The sequence below is a fragment of the Amborella trichopoda genome, chromosome 9 (assembly GCF_054954075.1).
Source record: "Amborella trichopoda isolate Santa Cruz 75 chromosome 9, AtrichopodaSantaCruz75HAP2 v2.0, whole genome shotgun sequence".
NCBI classification, from domain to species: domain Eukaryota; kingdom Viridiplantae; phylum Streptophyta; class Magnoliopsida; order Amborellales; family Amborellaceae; genus Amborella; species Amborella trichopoda.
This window is the reverse complement of record NC_142344.1, coordinates 28309304-28331107: the sequence shown is the minus strand read 5'-3', so window position 1 is coordinate 28331107 and position 21804 is coordinate 28309304.

The window sequence follows — 21804 nt, the reverse complement described above, 5'->3', positions numbered from 1 at the left end:
AAGAGAGAGATGGAGAGTTTGGGGAGCGAAGAGAGAAATCCAGCCTTGGCTACAGGCATGAGAGGGTTAGAGAGAGGGAAGATCGTGAGGGGAACAGATTCACATGATAGAGGGGGAGATAGAAGAAAGAGAGAGGGAAAGAGGGAGAGAGGAGAATGAGAGAGAAAGAGCTGGACCCGTAGCCTAGAGAGGGTTAGAGAGAAAGATGGAATGAAACGGATAGAGAGAGGAGAAAGAAGGATAGAAGAAATAGATAGAGGGAGAAGGGAGAGAGAAAAACAACAGCTTGGGAGAGAAAGAAGAATGAGAAAGGAGCTGAGACGTTAGAGAGAGAAAAAAAGATGAGAAAGAGTGGGAGAGAGAAAGAGACGAGAGGGTAAGAGAGAGGGAGAGACGAGAGGGGGAGAGAGAGAAAGAGATGAGAGGGTGAGACAGACCACGAGACGAGAAGGGGAGAGAGAGAGTAATCGAGAGGGAGACATAGAAAGAGAGAGAAGTAAAAAGAAAGAGAAACGGAGAGAGAGAGAGAGGAAGAGATAGAGAGAGTGGGGAGAACGTGAGGGGGATATAAGAGAGAGAGAGACGAGAGGGTGAGAGAGACCGAAGAGAGAGTAGAAAAATTAGGGGAGAAAGAGAGAGATAGAGAGAGACAGAGAGAGAGAGAGGAGATGGGGGAGAGTGAAAAAGAGAGAGATTAGGTGAGGGAGAGAGAGAGAAAGAGAAAGAGGAAATGGGGCAGCAACCTGTTGCTGCCTACAGCGGAGAGAGATAGAAAGAAGGGGAGGAGAGGTTCACGGAGATAGAGGGAGAGGGAGAGGGAGAGAAAGAGAGACAGACTGGAGAAAGTGAGAGAGATGGGGAGAGAGAAGAGACGAGAAGAGAGAGAGAAAGGACAGCTTCACAAGGGAGAGAGAGAGATGGGAGAGAATAGATAAAGAGAAAGGGAAAGAGAGAGAGTGAGAGAAGAGAGGGTGAAGAGTACTGCAGGCCCAAAAAAGGGGTATGGGATCAGAGAGAAGAGAGAAAGGGGAAAAAGAGAGAAAGAAGGGAAGAGAGAGAAATGGAAGAGAATGAGAGAGAAAGAAGGGAAGAGAGAGAAAGGGAAGAGAATGAGAGAGAAAGAAGAGAGAAAAAGTTGAGGTCGAGAGGGTTAGAGAGAGAAGAGATGAGGGGATAGAGAAGGAGATAGAGAGAGAGTAAAGAGAAAAAGAGAGTTGGGCTCGTGGGCCTTAGAGGGCTAGAGAGAGATGGTGAGAAGGAAGAGAGAGAGAAAAAAAAGGGAAAATAAGAGAGAGAAGGGATGAGAGAGAAAGAGAACAGTGCACCTAAGTGGGCTCAAGTCTTCAGCTTGGCTTGGTTTGGTGTGGACCCTTTGATGGGCTAAGTGAGGTTGAGGCATTCTCTCTCTTCAAGAAGGGAGCTAAAAGATTGAAATTTCATTCAAATTTTCTCAATTTTTCTAAGAGTCATCACACAATGAGCTTACATGTTTTTATTGGCATCCACCAAAACAATGGTGGATGCTCAAAAGTAGCCTAAATTTACTAAAAATACAATTTTTAATTAAAAATGTATTTTTTTATGTAAAATGACCAAAATGCCCCCACACACAATGTAGGAAATGACCAATTGGTCCCCTTCGAAAAAGGCCTAAGTCATGGACATCATTCAAGGACAATTCAAGGGCTTTTTGATGGCCGCTCGACATTCAAATTATTGTGGTTGTTTTGATATCCATTTTGACACCCAAATCGCACTTTTTGACGGCAATAAAAATTTCGACTATCTTTCAAAACATGGAAACTTTCAATTCTTCGTGTAGGCCAATCTATTGTGTTTTCAGTAAATTTCTTCATCACAACTCGAATAGGTTCCCATCACAGTCATTTTGTGACAAAAATCATTAAATTCGATGGCCATTTGAACTTGTTCCCAATTTGAAAAGTCACCGAAAAATGGGATTCTGGCGACCGAAAAACTTGTCATTTTCATCTAGAAATTGTACGCAATCCGACCCTTCATCTTGTTCGAATTTTACCTCATAACGTTTATCTTCATCGATCGAAAGGTATCCATTTTTATGATGATCCTATGCTGGGATCTCAAAATATGTCCACTTGATCAAACATATTTTTCTCTTTTCAAAACATTCATTTTCGAGGTAAATTTCTCTCTTCAAATTCTCCCCATCCGCTCATCATCTCGAGGCAAATTTTATATCAAAACATACGCGTCAATGAGACGAAGCTTGCCTTGAAATTTGGCCTTGATCGGGTCAGGGTTGAGGGAGATATGGTCGTTCAAAATTCAATCCCGAGCTCAAATGTAACAGTTTCTAAAAATAGAAACTCGTCCCCTACAGACTCATTAAAATAGTGTAAAACCTACCCATTTTGGGTAAATTGAGCACATGGAGGTCTAGAAGTATCAAAATAGGCTGAAAAATGGTATACAAGGGTTTTTAGGCCTTCTAAATCCAATGGTGGTAGTCTGGTATTCATCTAATGCCTAAAAATTAGGGCTTTAGTTATGAGGTATTTTTCAGGGTGATAGAAGCTTAATTCGGACCAGGTTTCGTCTTGATTGGTGTTAATCTTGTCGGATCATGACGAAACTTGGTGAGTGTCCTTAGGATACCCAAGCCACCATCTATCTATTTTGGGGTCATTTTGTGACTTTTTCAAAAATGATTTTTATTCGATCATTGCTTTCGTAATCCGTAAGTATTTTTGGTACTGGCGGGACCAAGTTGCAACTGGCTCCTTCCTTATTCGTAGTCTAAGTCAGACAAAAATACTTTATAACAATGTAAAGTATGACCAAATTTAAATTTACTTTGGTATATTACTTGATAAATTTTTTATTTTTATTTTTATTGTTCTCCCTAGAAGTTTACATAAATCTAAGTGAAAATTGCATAAAATGGACTTTCTAATCAATTTACGCCCAACCTAATTTTCCTAGCAAATTCCCCCCAAAATGGACTTTCTAATCAATTTATGCCCAGCCTAATTTTTCCGAGAAAATTCCCCCAAAAAACCATGTTTCCTAACAAATACCCCCCAATACAAAAAGTTCATTTTTTTTTTTATAAAAATACCCTTCCCTTACATAACAAATCATTTTCACTGGAGACGGCGGTCTGGCGATTATTTTGCTAGAATGGGTGGTCCGACGTTTCATTGTGGCAGTCCTGGGATTATGCTATTAAAGAAATGGGCAACCGGCATTTCGAAAAAGCGGCCCGGCATTTTGAAGGGCCAGTCTGGCATTTTGAAGTGGCGGTACGGTATTTTGAAGGGGCAGTCCAGCATTTTAAAGTGGCAGTCCGACGTTTTGAAATGAACAGTCCGGCGTTCTACAAGTGTGGTATGGTGTTTCCTTTTAGTGAGATTTGAAAATGATTTGTTATGTAGAGGAAGGGTATTTTCATCAAAAAAAAATGAACTTTTTGTATTGGGGGGTATTTACTAGGAAACATAGTTTTTAAGGGGAAAGTTGCTAGGAAAAGTTAAGTGGGGGGTAAATTGATTAGAAAGTCCATTTTGGAGGGTTTTACGCAATTTTCCCTAAATCTAATTGCATCTCTTATTAACATTATCTTTTTTTTTGTTTTTTTAATGTTTTGAAGTAATTAATTTGTAATGTCATCATCAACTTGCATCTCCTATTAACATTAACTTTTTTTTTGTTTTTTTAATGTTTTGAAGTAATTAATTTGCAATGTCATCATCAACTTCATGTGTCCCAATATATATTTATTATTTCTAAATAATTTTTTATCAATATATATAATATAAGCTAATTTTATATTTCATTATATATTTTAGACTGGGTATTCAAATATTGAAGTAATTACAATGAAGTCTCTAAATCAAATATTTAAATAAGGTATGCACTATACTATTTTGATCTATCCTTTTAATTTTATTATATGGACCCTATTTTTTTTAGGTTTTCATTATTAAAAAGCTAATAGATTGGATTTCTTTTTTATTTGTATTCAAATTTAGGGGAAAACATTAATGTATGTGACCTAAACTATTTTTTCTTTTTAGCTAATGAAAATTTTAATATTTCTTCTTTTCTGATATTATCAAAAAATTTATTTTGTAAGAAAATAAATTTATTCCTTTTTTTTTTCTTCTTTTAATAGTTTAACTTTTCTTTATGGATATATATATATTCAAAAATTTTGGTTAATTTTTTACATATTTGTGTATATGATTTTGACCTTTTGATTTTAGTCAACAATAACTTTACCATTTTATATTATTCCGATGATTTACTTTTGTCAGGGAAATTTGAAATTTATTTTTGTTATTCTAAATATTTTAGCAAGTTAAAAATCCCCCATAAAATTTGCACATAGTTGATATGAAAATAGGTAAGGGTGCGGTTTGTATACAGCCTAGGCACTAAACAATCAAATTAGAGCCTACCTTCAAATAGTATCGAGAAATGTGGTTTCAACACTGGAAATCTTTGTGATAGTCTTCAAATATATTTTCATTTTTATTTATAAAGTTTAAAGCTTCAAAAATAATGTAGATCAACAGATCTATGAAAACTTGAAAATCTTGAAAATTTATGGTCCAAAAATGCATTACAAAATACATTATTTCAAAATCTTGAAATCCATTTTTTTCTCATGTTCATGCATCTTGATGTCAAGATAATCAATTTGAGGATATTTGGGCATCAAAACAATCTCTTCTAGTGAAATTTTTGAGGTAGGCTCTAATTTGATTGTTTAGAGCCTCAACTCTATATAAAATCAAAAAAAATACCTCCTTATTTACTAGAAAAAAAAAAAAAAAACCCTCAAGATTGAATAAAGGTAGTCAAAGAGTTAGATCTAAATATTACAAAAGCAATGTCGTCATATTCGCTTCGGAGTCTTCTTCAATTTGGTGAGAAAAATGAAGCAATTCGGTACTTCAACTGACCTATTGAGTCCGACTCCACTGAATATCAACCACCAATAGTACCCGATAATGGTCCATCAAGATTGGCCATATAAGAAGTTTGCAATGAAATTCTTAATTTTTTTATTTATCAATATTTTGTTATGGGTTAGAATAATTCTCAATTGTTCTTCAAATTTTATTTCAATAGCAGTTCCCGACCAGTGCACGTATCAAACAGACCTATTAAGTCCGACTCCACTGAATATTGACCACCAATAGTGCCCGATTGTCCATCAAGAATGGCAAGGAAGAAGTTTGCAATGGAATTGATTATTTATTTTATTTATCAATATTTGTTATGTGTTAAGATAATTCTCACTTGTTTTGCAAAAAAAAAAATCGATAGCAGCTCCCGATCAGAGCAATTAGTTCACAGTGTAGGTACTGTTGGCATAGGCGTAGAAGATGAGCATCATTCAGAAGTACAACAGCATATCGACGACATCGATCCGAAAGAAAGCCCCCTTAGGATTAACCGTTATGAAGTTGTACTTTGATAGGGTCAGGATTTTGATGACGTACAAACATGTTGTTGGTGTCAATGGAGTCCTGGCTTCCCTTCGGGCGGGGAGGCAGAAACCCTCTCTCGAACAACCGTGGAGGTCCGGCGCATGGTGCACGTGCGAGCCCTCTTGCTAGCGGATAGGAGGCCGATGGTGAGAGAGATTTTGCAACTGGAGCGCAAATGCTCTTACGTCGCTTTAGGGGATGGGATCTGAATGTCCATCCTCCTTTGTCGCCCTCTCGGAGGGATTTGCTGGCCGCTAAGGGGGGGTGGGGAAACCAGAGGGTCAAGACCCGCAGGTTTGCTCATGTCTGTGGGCTTGTGGATGGAAGTGGGCTACTGCGAGGGCAGGGTCGAGCGTGGGGAGGTGAGAGAGAGAGAGAGAGAGAGAGTGAGGAAGAATGACTCAGCTTAAGAGAGGAAGGGGTGACCCACGCGACCGGAGTGCCCACGGGACCACGCACTCAGGGGCATCCTTTCTCTCTCAAAGTTTTCTCTCTCTCTCTCTCCTCTCCTGCAGAGACTGGGGGACTCACAAAGAAAGATAAGCTAACAAGCGAAATCTAGCCTTAATTCTTCCCAGCCTTTAGGGGTATTGGAGCTTGAAAAAAGGAATCCTTTTACAAGTGAGTTAAGCTTGATTATATAGAGGATTCACTAAACAAGGGTGAATACTCAAAAGTCAAGCTTAATTACAATTAAAGAAATTCAAAACAAATCCAAAAATTAGGTGTAAATGATGAAAAGGTCCCTGTGATCTTTTACCCGAATGACGAGACCATCCCTACATGCAGATCGCTCCGCCATGGGAAGACCTTGGAAGTTGGTCCTGTAACTTGCGATAATTGTTCAGCTGTTTCAGCAATATATCTTTGTTCTTCTCTTGATTGTGAGCATTTTGATGCCCTTTAATCGTGTTGTGGTGGCCTTTTCCTCCGAGGTCAAAATCCAACCAGTTTTGTGAACTTTGTTGCCAATGCATCTTCACGCTACGTTGTTTTAGCTCATGGCTCTGCTTGCAAGTCAGAGAGGAGGTTGTTGCAGTTGTTTTGCACCAAGTTTGGGCTGATTTAGTGTTGATTTGTGCATTTGCCTAATTTGGAAAGTTGCCAGAGAAAGGGATTCTGGCAACCGGTTGGATTTGCTTCTTTGGCGACCTAGGGACTTGCATTCATCGTACCAAGGATTGAATGCAAGAGTTGTACCAGAATGTAGCTCTGCGTGCGGTGGTTCTATTGAACTCCTCCCTGCGTTGAGCCATGGCTAGAACATTGAGCTATGCTTCACCGAATTCAGAGCTTACTAAACCTTGTTTTTTTTTCCTTGGTTTCTCCGGTCACTTTGGGTTCTTAGTCACGCCACAATGTGTGCCATAAGTCAAAATAACAAGGCTGGCTTGATCTAGAACATGTCAACGTTTGAGCTCCGTCTAGCTTCAGAGGAAGGCGCCGTGGGTTGGCAAAGTTACTGTCAAAAAACATTGTCGTTGTCCCTATTTCTGGAACTAATTTGGTGAAACCGCACCGTGCTATGGTAAAACCCATGAGTTGCGAGGCCGCAAGAGCGTATACCCCTCTAGGGAGGTCCGATTGAGCCCAAATTTGGTCCTCAAGGGTTTTTCAATGTTCTGAGCATAATGGCGGTGGTCTAGTGCTCTACTGCATCGTTAGCATAGGGATATAGTGGAGAGTCCTTTCTTGGTGTGAGGGCACCGCACCCAGGTCACTAGGCTGAAGGCTTTATTTTCGATACAATCTTGGTCTATGGGTGTTTTGGGAACCTGCGTGACCAGGCTGTTGTCGGCTCTCTCCCTATTCACATGGGCTTATGGAGGTACATCAAAGATGACGTACAACAACTTGCCCCCACGGATGTTGCCCTTCGAGAGAAGCGAGAAGTGCAACATTCGAAAAAATTTAACGTCGTAGCTCCTCTGACGAATCCTTGCCAAGATGTGTTTATTGCCTCTTGATCAAGTTTTTTTTTTCTTGATCACCGGCACAGCGCAATCTTAGAGGGGTAGACCTTGCTGAGCTTTCCCTTGACCCAGCGGTGACCAAAGTGGTTTCCAGTGGTTCGGTGCCTTGTTGAGGGGATTTCTCTTGGTTCCATCAGAATTCGTGTTTTTTTTTAGGAGGTCACACTGATGGTCTGCCTTTGGTAGGCTTACGACTTTTTCTCAACGTAAACTCCGGATGTTTCAGCCAGTGGGGCCCCTTCTTGTGAACTTTATCCCAATCCGACTGAGGAGATCATGGTGTTCCAGTTGGCGGGGGCCCTTCTTGTGAGCATTATCCCTATCCAAATAGAAACGTCAAGAGAAAACAAGGTACCTCTTGGCTTACGTCCTACAGGTCCAGTTAGGGGTCTCCCGAATTACCCAGGCCTAATAGGAGGATGGCCTTCGAGGCGGTCCCATTTTAGGGGACTTCACCCTGAATGCTTGAAACTTGATGGAGGAAGAAAAGGCAGGCAAGGTACCTCTTCGGCTCACGTTCTATAGGTCCAGTTGGGGATTGCTCGAATTACCCACACTTAATAGGAGGATGGCCTCTGAGGTGGTCCCATTTTCGGGGACTTCACCCTGGCTGCAAGAGTTTGATGGAAAAGAAGAGGAGGAGAAGTTTTTTGTTTTCTGTCTTCTTTTTTTTGACGTGGTGGCACTAAGGCTCGGGATAAGAAAAAGGTGGCGCTGGGTTTTCTTGGAATGCACTGGGGCCTGAATTTGTTTTTTGGAAGCCACTGGGGCCTAAATTTTTTGAAAGGCACTGGTGCTTGAATTTTTTTGGAAGGCATTGGGGCCCGAAACAAGAGGGTTTGGCCCAAAGGCCAGAGATAAGAAGGTTTGGCTCGAAGGCTGGAGATAAGAAGGTATGGCCCAAAGGGTGGAGATAAAGGTTTGGCCCAAAGGTCGGAAAAAAGAAGGTTTGGCCCAAAGGCCGGAGATAAGAAGGTTTGGCCCAAAGGCCAGAAAAAGAAGGCTCGGTTAAGGTGTCCTCTGCGGGTTTTCACCTGAACCAAGTGGATATGGCGCCAGCAAAGTGGTTTCACCATATCCTTTATTATGGCGTTTTTACCTGTGACTTCAAGGTCACGTCCACCCTTTGCAGGTTTTCACCATGCCCGGATTTTTTTCTCATGACTCTTTTACTCATAGCTTTGTGGCCATGCCAGCCTGTCATTTTTACTCATGGTGCCATTTGCAGGTTTTCACCATGCCCCTATTTTGTTTTGTTAGGCGATTTTACCTATAGCCCCTTTTGTTTTTGGCTATGTTCGCTTGAAGCTCTTTTACTTTTACTCAAGATGGTTGTCATCACGCCTTTTTTTCTTTTTTTTTTAGGGGGAAAAAGGTCGCTAATGTAATGAGCCTTGACGGAGGAGTCTTGAGGGTGTGGCCCTACCTTGGGTTGATTGTAGCAACTAGTGGCCGAGGCAAGGTGTCTTTTTTGCCTCCTGAGGTGTTGCCCAGAAGAGTAGCTTATTGTGGCCCAAGCGGTTTGTGTTTGCACGGGGTCAATGATGGTGGTGTTCGCGGGAGGTGTTAGATGGCGCTCGTGGTGGTGGAATGCTTGAGGCACACGCGAGGGGTGGAGTGAAGATGGCACCCGCGAGGGGTGGAGTGAAAGATGGCACCCGCGGGGCTGGAGTGAAGTCGTACTCGTGGGGGAGTAGAATGAAGATGGCACCCATCAGGGGGTGGAGTGAAGATGGCACCCATCAGGGGGTGGAGTGAAGATGGCACCCACGAGGGAAGCGTGCTTAAAGAGGCGAAGTTCGACTGACGAGGTGCCTGCATGCTGTGGCGAGGTCAGATGGAGAGTACCACATGGATGGCGGTGCCTTGCGCAAGATCCTTTTGCATGATCTACTGATGACTTCAAACTAGCAATATGGCAGCGTGAGATTTGACAGTGACAATTCGTGAGTAACGCCTAGCAGGTGAGGTGTGAAAAGGTTTAAATGTTGCGGTTAAAGAGGTGCCGTTGTGGTGACACGTGGTCGAGCAACTGGGTGGCATGGTGCTCGGGAAGCAACAATTTTTGATGAGGCTAGGTCCTTTCAAAAGGGGCTAGGCAGGAGAGTGTGAGGGCAGCTTTTCCCCTTTGTGGTGAAGTTCCTTTTCTTGATGCTCCTTCGTGGGAAGGCAGCGCAGAGACTTTGTTTTCTTTGAAGAACTTACTCGGTGAGCAATGCCCGCTGCGGGGGCTGACTGCTTGACATTGGCCTTTGGGGTGTGCGCATGCGTTGGGCGTCCTTGTGAAGGTATTCACCCGTGCGGAAGCAACGATGGACTCATGACAGAGGGCGAGCTTGTTGCTCTGGAGCTCCTCTGTTTGTGCAGGCCCCACGGTGTGAGGCTCGCGGCCACGTATAAGGCGCGTGTGGCCTGTCATCCTCAACAGAGGATGAGATGACGGAGGAGGCACTCGCCAGTCCCCTTCAAGCCTTGCTTGAAGTGATGGATGCAACCTCTTTGAAGGCACGACTACCGTAGGAAGGCGGTGGGATTCTCGAAGGGAAGGGATCCACAGATGTACACATTTTTTTTGTTACGGATTGTATTGTAACAACAAACATGTAACCCTTTTTTGTTCACGAAATGAAATCCCCCTTTGCGTTGAATTCTTCTTATGTGCCTTGCGTTGCTGTTTGCTGCTCCTTTTTTTTTGGACCGGCGCAGTCCTTATCCCTGTTGGTGATGGGAATAAGGAATGGCCGATGTAATGCCCGTTGTGCCCGTGGGACGATTGTTGCTTATCGTGTGATGGTTGGGATGCCCTTGCGGGTTTTCATCCCAACCCTTGAGGAATGTTTCATTGCTGATTTTCACAAGTCCCAGTATCATCATTTTTTTTTTTTTTTTTTTGGGGAACCGCAGGGGGTCTCGTATATAGACAAGGCAAGGAACGAGGGTTGCTTGCCCATGAAGGAGAGTGGTTCAAGGGCCTGCCTTGGGCACTCTGAATGGGCCTGTGTTGTAGGCAGGTCGAATTGGGGCTGGATTGCATGCATGAGTGGCGTTTGAACAATGGTAGGCGTGCCCCAATGGGCCGCATTATGCATGCAAAGAAGTTAATGCTGGGCGAGAGAGGCGGCGTCAATGTCATACGATGATTCGATTACGTGCCCTTAGTGCTTCCTCAGGACTGAGCGTAATCTTTCGCACGTGTGGAACGTCGCTTCGCATGTTGTCCGTATGACCGTACCTTCGAGGCGCGTGGTGCTTGCTCATGCAAAGCTTCGATTCACATGCCAGCGGTGCTTCAGTGCACCTATTTTTATGCGAAGCTTCGCTCCGTGTGCTGTTCGCGCTCCCTTGTGATTGGAGAATGTCCCTTCTGGCCCTACGAGATGTGTGACATTTCCCCCTTGACTCCTATAAGGCAAGGATGCCTGGGTTCGCCTTTGAATCACAAACTCCAGCTCTCTCTGCTTTTTCTGCCCACGTAATCCTCGTAGCTCTCGCTTATCAAAGCTCAGCTCTCCTCGGCCTGAACTGCTCGTGGGTGACAATGGCCAGCACAAGCGATGCCTCTTCTCCTATTGAGGTTTTGCTCCACTTCTTTCCCCTTTTTTTTTTATACGACCTGAACTGCTTAACATGTTTTCCTTTGTGGCTCCTCAGCAAAGGTGCTTGATGTTAACCAGCTGCCAAGTGCGGGTGAGCTAAAGGGCTGATCGCTACACTAGAACCTCCTTGTCAAGAGGAACCCCAATTAGGGAGATTGAACTCACCCAGAAGATAAGATGGCCCTCGAGCATCACCTACGTGGGGGAGAGTACTAGGCTCTGCACCTACGGTAGTGATGATTAGGCTCCTCTCATTGAGGGGGAGGGGGTGCCCCTGTACCATGCCCTACATAGGAACTTTACCTCCGACGAGGACATGCCCATGTTAGGGAAGAGAATGTTGGCAAAACCTGGTTTCCAATGGCCCCTGACACTCTTTGTTTTGAGGGGGAGCACCAGTTCTTGGCCGGGTATACGACCTGGACGCTTAACGTCCTTGACTCCTTCTCGAGAGCCCTGGCAGATTGCAAGTTAGTTGCGGCATGCCAATGCTCAGCTGACTATTATGACCGCTGTCCAAACACCGTCAAGACTCTGTTGGAGGCATGGTGTCTGCGAACCAATAGTTTGCACTTAGCAAAGGGCGAGGTTGGGATTACCCTTCTAGATCTGTACTTTGTGGGTGGCCTTCCCTTGTTGGGGGAGGTATATGAAGAGTTTGTGCCTAGCAACTCGATCATTTTCGGTAAAGAGCGTATGAGTGGCAGACCGGCTCCTACTAGACTAAGTGAGCTATTCGAGATTTACCAGCATTTATCATCGGAGAGTAAATTGAATTCTGTCGAGGTGCACTTTGTGGCGTGGAGGGATTACTTCCAAGGTGACCGCTAGGACTGTGAAGACACAGGTTTGAGCACCTTGTGGGACGATGATGTGATCACAACAGAGGCCATTAAGGCTTCTAAGACGGTTACGACTCCTCCCATGTGCAGAGAAAGGGACTAGGTATATCTGGCCACCTACTTGGCGCTCTTTCTGTGCAAGTTCGCCCTTCCAAGCTCTCGGGGCTACTTTATTCGGCTTGGTTGTTTTTATGCTGCCTGTATGATGGCCGAAGGGAGGGGCTTTGCATTAGCTCAGTCTATCTTGTGTAGCATTTTCCACAGGCTCAGAGCTATTGCTCGAATGAAGACCCCTTCAAGAGACGTAGGGCAAGAGGCTCGAACGAACGAAGGCTCTCTCGAGCGATTCACTACCGGTTTCTCGGTCCATTAAATTTTTTAATGGCTCTCCGCATACTTTCGAGGAGCGTATTGGGTTAACTAGGGACTCTCGGGGACTGCTTGCCCTCACCTACTGAAGATCGTGGGGATAAAGGCAGTGTTTAAAGAACCGAAGGGGGGCGCATGAACTTTTGACCAAGACCTCCTACATTACGAAGGGCGCCCCTTTTTCAGTGGGTAGGCCTTTTGATGCCATGTTTCTTGATGGCTTCATGAGGTCACTTGGTGAGGTAACCACAGAAACATGGGAGGCCATGTATCTGGTGAGTCTGCGGGGTTGTATCCTCCCTTTCCAAGGTGGTGGTGACAAGAGGCTTGAGGGGTACTTCCCTTATCGCTTCGCACGTCAACACGGCCTAGACCAGAGGTGCTACCCTTCCATTTCTTTTGACAAGTTTGGGAGGAGGGGAGGCGCGTCTGGCCCCGAAACTTCAGGGACCGGTCGTGATGGCTAGTCCAACCTTGCTTTGCGAGCAGCATGGGAAACTTGTCTCGATCTCTCGGCTCTAACTGGGTCATAATCCCCCATTATGGTCGTTTGGGTCGCATGTCCGCTGAGTATCAGCAATGGTGGGATGTCGTTAGGCGTGCTTATTGGCATCAAGACCACCCTTGGCAGGAGGTTAATTGCTCTCGCCGGGATAGTAGGGTTGGGAGGCATTTCGCCCCTCCTGTATTCCCCCGGATCTACGAATTGGAGTATTATCCCCAGACTGGAAGGAATTAGCTCGCCCTTGCTCCTTAGAAAGGGATGAGGCAAGAATAAGGTATTTGTCTCTATGAGACAGAATAAAGTCTTTCTTTGACAACCTCGGGCCTTTGTTTATAGGAGGGCGCAAGAGGGCGTCGTTTCTGGCAGAGGCCTGCCCCAAGGTTGGGTATCCCAAGGCAAGGTGAGTCATGCTCCTATCGAATCGAGCGGGAGAGGCGCCCGCTTAGAGCTCATGCAGTGGTGGAGCCGATGAGTGTTTACCCGAGAGAGGGGGGTAGTGGGAAAAGGGATAGAAGGGGGGGTGCGACGAAGAAGGCTGCACAGGCCCCTCAGGCTTCGAGGAGGACTCGTCCTATTCGGACACCCCTTTAATGGTTCCCCTCGTGAAGCGTGCCCAAGTGATGGGCCGGGTGGTGTCAATGATGCCCGCCTCACCATCAGGTGCGACCGCAGCTCCTCACAGAGGGTCCGATCGGTCGTCATCTAGCTCAAACAGCCCATCCAGAGGGCTTCCTTACGATGTCAGGGGGGAAGCATCGCCCATTGCAGGTGATCGCTCCGCATTGGCTTCATGTCCCAAAACACCCACCCCGACCGTTTCAGACGAAGAAGCGGAGATCCCGTTATTGGAGTCCATGGTGATATCTGATCCTGAGCTGTCGAGCCGAGGGGCTTCACCCAAAACTTCTGTCTCTTCCAAGGAGACCCTGATGCTTATTGTGATGGACCCCGCCCCTGAAGTTGCTTCCTTAAGCGTGTCGGGTACAGCGGATGTCGCTTCTTCTCATCAAGACGACAAAGACCTGGTGCTGAGGGCGATGTTGCACTCGAGACTCCAACTGTTAAAGGGGTGCCCGCTGTCAGATCTCCTGAGAAGAATAGAGGCCTTTAAGGAGTGTGCTCACAACCTATGGCTTGTGCATGCCAACGGGGAGCTCTTCGATCATCTTGAGGGAGTGCTAATGGATCTTTTGAATTGGGGTCTCGAAGCCCTCGCCTACGAGATTTAGGTGTTGACCTCCTATGAGGAATGCTTGGCCGTTCTTGAAAATAATTTGGTCAGTCGGTGTGCGGCCTTGGAGGAGTCGGAGCTGTCAAGAGCCCAATGCCTCTCGGAGCAAGTCCGTGTCTTTGGGGAAATTGCTAAGCTTTCTGGTGACATTCAAACTACCAAAGACGAGATAGGGGAACTACAAGCCCGGGTGGCCTTTTTGAGATGCCAAAATTCCTCAAGGGAGGAGGCGGTGTGCTTATGCTCCCGATCGCTTGACCGTTTGGAGCCCGAAGCGGCATCTGCCTGTGGCTTAGTAGATGTGGCCGTCAGAGACATCATTGAGTTGAAGGAGTGGAAGGACAGGGCCTTGCATGGCACGACCGAGCTGGGGGACAAGATAAGAGAGGCATTTGACCGCCTTTGAATGTGTTAAAAGCACCCCTCTCTTTTTCCTTTTCTTTTTTTGTAACGAGGAGGATATATGAATGGACAACTATCTATCGCCTACTCATTTTGTACATACCCCAGCTCTTTCCCTCCTTTTTTTCTTCTTCTTTTTCTTCTTTTTCTTTTGAAATGAGACCATTCGTGGGGAACGCCCTGTGTGGTCTTCGTAGGTAGCCCTCGGAGTTCCCAGGTGGGGATGCCCCCAGGGTCAAGGTCCAGTCAATCCTTGTGGGAGGGGAAAGCCCCCTCTTTAGCTGGGTGAACAGTGAGAGGTGGTCTCATGCCTGATTCTGCATCTTCTATTTACCCCGATGTGGATGCACACCTTGTTGTCGAGTCGCGAACGTTATGCCAGTTCGGCCGGCAATCGCTCCTCTAGGGCTCTTGCCCCAGCGCCCAGGGCAATGCACGACCGCCATTGAGGGCGCCTCTCGATTCCAAGTTCTCCAAGGAGAGCTGGCTTGCTCATGCAAAGAGAGATGAATATGGAGGACGGTACTTGATGGGAACTGCTTTAAGTACCATGCAGTGAGTGGTACGGGAGTGACAAATGGAGCAATGGATGTTTGCCCTTTCTTAGAGCAAGGAGTTTCCTCGAACTTTTATGTGTGTGCACGATCCATAGTGGTGTCTGGGATGGCCACGGGGCCGGTCCCTTGTGTGGTGAGGGGCAAGGTGTATGTGACAACCACCCGTTTAGTTGGTGAGGCCGTGAGGCCTCCTGGATGCATGTGCATTTGCTTGAGGGACTTCCAATTGTCTCGGAAGTCACGTGTCGGTAGGGGGTTGACTCTTAGGCTTCTTGAGCTGTGGAGCTAACATGCATGGTGCAAGTGGCGTCAGAGCCACCAGCACTACGCCCCGGTTTAGAGTGAACCGAAACGGTTTGAGGGACCGGGGTAGGCTGCCACCTACCCCGATTCATTATTATGGTGGTCGGGCTGCCAGGAAGTCCATAGACATAGGCATGCGAGGTGAAGTGACCGCACGATAGGCATCGTAATTGCCAGTGGGTAGTATGTGCACAGGGGTGCCGATGTTGGTGACGCCCCCCATGTGACGTAAGCGGGGTCGCCTTTTGGCCATCCAAGGCGACGGCAGTCTTGTTAGGACCGACCGAGTTAGAAGGAGTGGCGGTGCAAGGGCCGCTTTGGGATCTGTGGCTGGTGGGGTGCCCGCTAGCAACAGGGTGTTTTAGTAAGGGGGCAGCAGTAGAGTCACCCCTGCAGTGGGCATTAAGGGGTCTCCCCCCGAGACGGGAAAAGGGACCTGAGGATCCGTGCCCTGAACTTTCTCGGTCAAGGCCAAGATGACTGGGCCAACATGGCCGTGTAGAGGGCACCCAAGGGAGGGAGGACCGAACGGTCCAACCTCCCCTAGAGTTTCTGCCGGTATAGGGATGTAGAACTCCCCGACCCAGAGGAAGGAAGGATAAACGGATCCCATAGCAAAAGTGAAGAGAGGAGAAAGAGAGGTTGGTACCTGGAGATGGCTCGAGCCAACGATAGAGTGACGAGTCCCCAGTGGAGTCGCGAGTTGATGTCGGTGGGATCTTGGTTTCGCTCCATGCGGGGAGGTGGAAACCCTCTCTCGAACAACCGTGGAGGTTCGGGGTGTGATGCATGCGCGAGCCCTCCTGCTAGCGGATAGGAGGCCGACGGTGAGAGAGATTTTTGCAACTGGAACACAAACGCACCACTTTGGGGGTTCAGGGACATGCCCGGGCAGATGGCCCTCTTAGAGCAATTATGAAGCCTACAACTGCTTGTCAACGCGGTTTGGACGAGAGCCCTCTTCAAGCTTGCAACCTCTCTCATCGCACTCTCTCTATGCTATTGGGATGGGATCAGAATGTCCCTCCTCCTTGATCGCCCTCTAGGAGTGATTTGCTGGCCGCTAAGGGAGCCGTGTGGAAATTGGAGGGTTGAGGCCAGTGGGTTTGCTCATGTCCGCGGGATTGCGGATGGACGTGGGAGGCCGCAAGGGTGGGGTCGCACGCGTGGAGGAGAGAGTGAGAGAGAGAGAGAGAGAGAGGAAGAACGACTCAGCTTAGGAGAGGAGAAGGGTGACCCACGCGACCGGGGTGCCCACGCGACCACGCACTCAGGGGTATCCTTTCTATCTCAAAGGTTTTTTTCTCTCTCTCTCTCTCTCCTCTCCCGCTGAGACTGGGGGCTCACAAAGAAAGACAAACTAACAAACGAAATCTAGCCTTGATTCTTCCCAGTCTTTAGGGGTATTGGAGCTTAAAAAAAGTGGTCCTTTTACAAGTGAGTTAAGCTTGCTTATATAGAGGATTCACCAAACAAGGGTGAATGCTCAAAAGTCAAGCTTAATTATAATTAAATAAATTAAAAAAAAATCCAAAAATTAAGCACAAATGATCAAAATGTCCATGCAATCTTTTGCTCGAATGACGAGACCATCTCTGCATGCAGGTTGCTCCGTCACGGGAAGACCTTGGAAGCTAATCCTGCAACTTGCGGCAATTGTTCAGCTGTTACAACAATATATCTTCGTTCTTCTCTCGATTGCCAGAGAAAGGGATTTCAGCAATCGGCTGGATTTGATTCTTTGGCGACCTGAGGACTTTGCAATCATCGTAACACATATTGAATGCAAGAGTTGAACCAGATTGTAGCTCTGCACGAGGTGGTTCTATTGAACTCCTCCCTACGTTGATCCAAGGCTTGAACATTGAACTATGCTTCACCAAATCTGGAGCTTGCTAAACTTTTTTTTTTTTCTTGGTTTCTCCAGTCACTTTCCTCTTTAGGGGTTCTTAGTTACGCCACAGCGTGTGCCATAGGTCAAAATGATAGGGCTAGCTTGATCTATAACATGTCAATGTTTGATCTCCGTCTGGCTTCAGAGAAAGGCTATGTGGGTTGACGAAGTTACTGTCAGAAAACATTGTCACAGTCCTTATTTTCAGGATTGGTTTGGTGAAGGCACACCGCGCTATCGTAAAACCCATGAGTTGCGAGGTCGCATGACTTTAGACCCCTCTAAGGAGGTCCGATTGAGCCCAAATTTGGTCTTTGGGGGTTTTTCGACGTTTTGAGCATAATGGCAGTGGTCTGGTGCCTTGCTGCAACCGTTAGTATATGGCTACAGTGGAGAGTCCTTTCTTGGTGCGAGGGTACCACACCCAGGTCACTAGTCTGAAGGCTTTATTTTCGGCACAATCTTGGTCTGCTGGTGTTTTGAGAACCTGCAAGACCAAACTTTTGTTGGCTCTCTCTTTATTTGCATGGGCTTATGGAGGTACATCAAAAATGATATACAACAGTCGTAATCACGTTATTGATTATGCCATATCACAAAACTTCAATATGAAGTTTATAACAAGCGAGGAGAGACATGTATAGACGAGGTGTTTTGCAGATGGGTGTTCATGGCAAGTGCGTTGTTGAAGGTTTAATTCAACAAACTTCTTCAGAGTGAAGAAGTTTGTAAACATGCACTCATGTGCCGGTGGAATAGGTTGGGTTCATCAGTCGCTTGCCCAAAGCCACTAGGTGGCAAGCTAGATCAAAGATCGTTTTAATGATATGCTCAATCTGACACCTGGAGATATGGTAAATGATATACATCGTGATCACAGTGTCATGCTATCTTACCAACAAGCATGGCAGGGTAAAGAGGTTGCACAATAGATAAATGAGGGTTCCCATGTGAAAGCATATGACGATCTCGCCAAGTTCCTTCATAAGATCCGAATCACTAACCTTAGAATAGTAACGATTATTCAAACAGATGATCATGATAGGTTTGAAGGTGTGTTTATAGGCAATCGTCCATGTTTGTATGGTTTTATGCATGGTTCCAAGCCATTGATGGGACTAGATGGGATATTTTTTAAGGGGAGATACAAAGGGATACTATTGGCGGTAGTTGGGGTAGATGGAAATGAAAATATAGTTCCTATAGCATATGCAGTGGTTGAGAGTGAAAATACACCAAGTTGGACTTGGTTTCTAGAGCTTTTCAATAAATAGTTTGACGAGAGGCCTGATTTGCCAGCATTGACTACTATCTCAGATTGTCAGAAAGGGTTACAAGCCACAATTGAAAAGGTATTCCCAACCAGTGAACAAGGTTATTGTATGAATCACCTTGCCGATAACTTCAAAAAGGCTTATAGAAATTCGACGCTCACAAAGCTTTATTGGAAAGCTACACGTGCATTGTCTATATCAAACTTCGATGAGTGCATGGCAAAGATTAAGAGTGCAAATGCTGAGGCCTATGACTGGATCATGTTACAACATCTAAGTATTGGGCAAACGCATATTTTTTGGGGTGTAGATACAATCATCTTACATCGAACTGTTGGATATTAAATGCTCGGGAGAAGCCCCTTATTAAACTCCTTGAATGCCTAGGGGTTTAAGCTCATGGGAACATTTTCAAAGAAGATGGCCATGACCTGAGAATGGAGTGGCGTACTTACATCGAAAGCCCAAGAGGTAATAAAAAATAGGAGGGATAAGTCCATATTCATTCATACAGTCATATGGGCATATGATGGTATGTATGAGATCAATGCGGATAAGAAATACGCTGTTAATTTGGCCACACATGCATGCAATTGCCGGGTGTGGCAGTTTAGTGGGTTGTCATGCAGTCATGCAATCGCCGTTATAGATCATAGGAATGAAGATGTTATAGAGTTTTGCGGTGTTTATTTCACAGTTCAAATGTGTGGTAGATCATATTCCCTTCCCTTCAACCCAATGTCGGATGCATTAGAGTTTCCAGATATTGTCTATACAACAGTAATGCCGCCAACTGTAAGACGAACTGTGGGTCGGCCAAAAAAACGACACAGGCAAACAGAGTACAAAGTGATTAGGCCTCTTAAGTGTAACCGCTGCAGGGTCGTGGGCCATAACCGGAAAACATCTAAATCAAGTATATGAAATGACATAATGAGGCCATTAGTGTCAGTTGATATATTCTTTATATGCCATTTTGTTTTTAAATTTGTATAAAGGTCAGTGCCAGCTGATATGACTTTTTGCTTCAATTAATGAAATATCTAAAGTTCTTGATTGATGAGTGTATGTTCAATTTGCTTCAAATTGATGAGTGTATGTTCAAATTGTTCAAATTAAAAAAAAAACAAGTGTTTATTTTTACCGTAAAGCTCAGTATTAACTTCATGGTAAAAAAAAAAAACCGTAAAGATTATTGCTGTAGCCTTTTTACCGTAAAGATAAAACATAGCTTTACAGTAAAACAAAGATCGTAATGCTCTAAAGAGCTTCTAGAAAACTGAGAATTACAGTCTTTTTTATACCGTAAAGATTTAAGTGATCTTTACCGTAAAAAAAATATCATAACGACTATTATGATAATATTTTTACCATAAAGATAAAATAGAGCTTTACGGTAAAACAAAAACCCTAATGCTCTAAAGAGCATATGAAAAACTGAGCATTACGGTCTTTTTGATACCATAAAATTTAAAGTGATCTTTATGATAAAAAAAATAGCGTAAAGATTATGACGGTAATCTTTTTACCGCAAAGATAAAATAGAGCTTTACAGTAAAACAAAGACCGTAATGCTCTAAAGAGCTTATGGAAAACTAAGCATTACGGTCTTTTTGATACCGTAAAGTTTTAAGTGATCTTTATGGTAAAAAAAATACCGTAAAGATTATTATGGTAATCTTTTTACCGTAAAGATAAAACTAAGATTTACATTAAAAAAAAGATCGTAATTATTTTTTCACTTTTTTAAAAAAATTTGAACATGCCACACACATAACACCACAACACCTTAAGGGTGTGTTCGACACATGGAGTTTTTGGCAGTGGAAGGGACTCTCCCACAAATAATGGAAGTCTGTTCTTCCATCATTTTTTATGGAAGAGAGGTCTTTCAAAAATAAACCCATTTTAACACTAAAAAATGCCACGTTCGTGGTGAGTCATCAATACTATGGTCAGAGGATACAATCCTGCTCTCTTGACCAAATCGATTTAATCATTGTTTGTTAAAGGCCATAAAGAAGCTGCATTGGCCTTCTCATCAACCCTGAGGGGGTTTTCCCAATCCTGTAATCGAAATTGTGATTTCAAAAACTAAAATAAATAAATTGATTAACCAACATGATAGACAAATAATATAATTTAAAATAATTGTACATACATCTCCCTCCCAAATCTTCTATGATATATGCTCTCTCTGTCTATTGAGCAATGTAGGAATCTCAAGACCTCCAGGATAGGGTGCATCTTCTGCTATGATCCCTGTTCAAAAATCCATCATAAACAACAAACTCATGGTACATATACTACTACTGGTCTATCAAACACTTGATAAATATTATGACAAAGTAAAAGAACAATCAGTAAAAGAAACTATAGAAGCCCATTCAATCTTAATTAGGACACAAAGTTTAACTACATCATTATGTTGAATATGATTATGTAAAGTGCAAGCAGCAACGACTATCTTCACTTGTGTTTCATAAGGATATATTGATCAGTGTTTCAAAAAGTGCTAGGCGGCCCCTAGGTGGCCATGGGAGTCCAGGCCGCCCAACGCCTAGGCGGGCGCTCAGAACTTGGGTGGCCCAGTTTAAAAATAAATAAAATAAGACCATAATCCCAATATTTTGATAATCTATAAGACCATAATCCATATTTTTCATACAATGCTAAAATAATAAGACCATACAAGCATACACTAATAGTTTGATATACTGTAGACTCTACACACAAAAGTTAGAAAGTAGAACTAGAAAACTAGAAACTAGAAAGTAGAAACTAAAAATAAGGAAAAAAATATATACAAAAATTGAGAAAATATACAGACGCAATAGTCAACACTCAATACAACAATCAATAGTCAACACTCAACACCATGAGTCTTCAGTGATCATGATTATCATCATCTGAAGGAATATCGGCAGCTTCATTATATGTATCAGAATCGGGGCCATCATCATCATAGTCATCTCCCTCTTCAATATAACGCTCATTCTCCTTTGTTTCTTCCTCCTCTTCTTCTACCTCCCTCTTGCTAATATATGCAGATGATGCCCTAAGAGTCTTAGTTGCTCTACCATTTTTTATCTTTTTGTGTTTCCTGAACTCAAATATTGTATAATTTCATCTCTGGTAGCCTCTGGAATATTTTTACTTGGGGCAACATCCCCGTTAATACTAGCAAGGTGTGTTTTAAATTGGTAAATGCCCACATTAGTATTATTTCCACAATAATTACATTTAATACGGTTTTTTGTCATTCGGATTCGGGTTATAACCATACTTCCAACCCAGATCACCACTTCTAGAAGAACCTGGAGAAGATATTTTTTTAGAACAAGGCTCATTTTCATCATTTTCTGATTCTTTTAAATT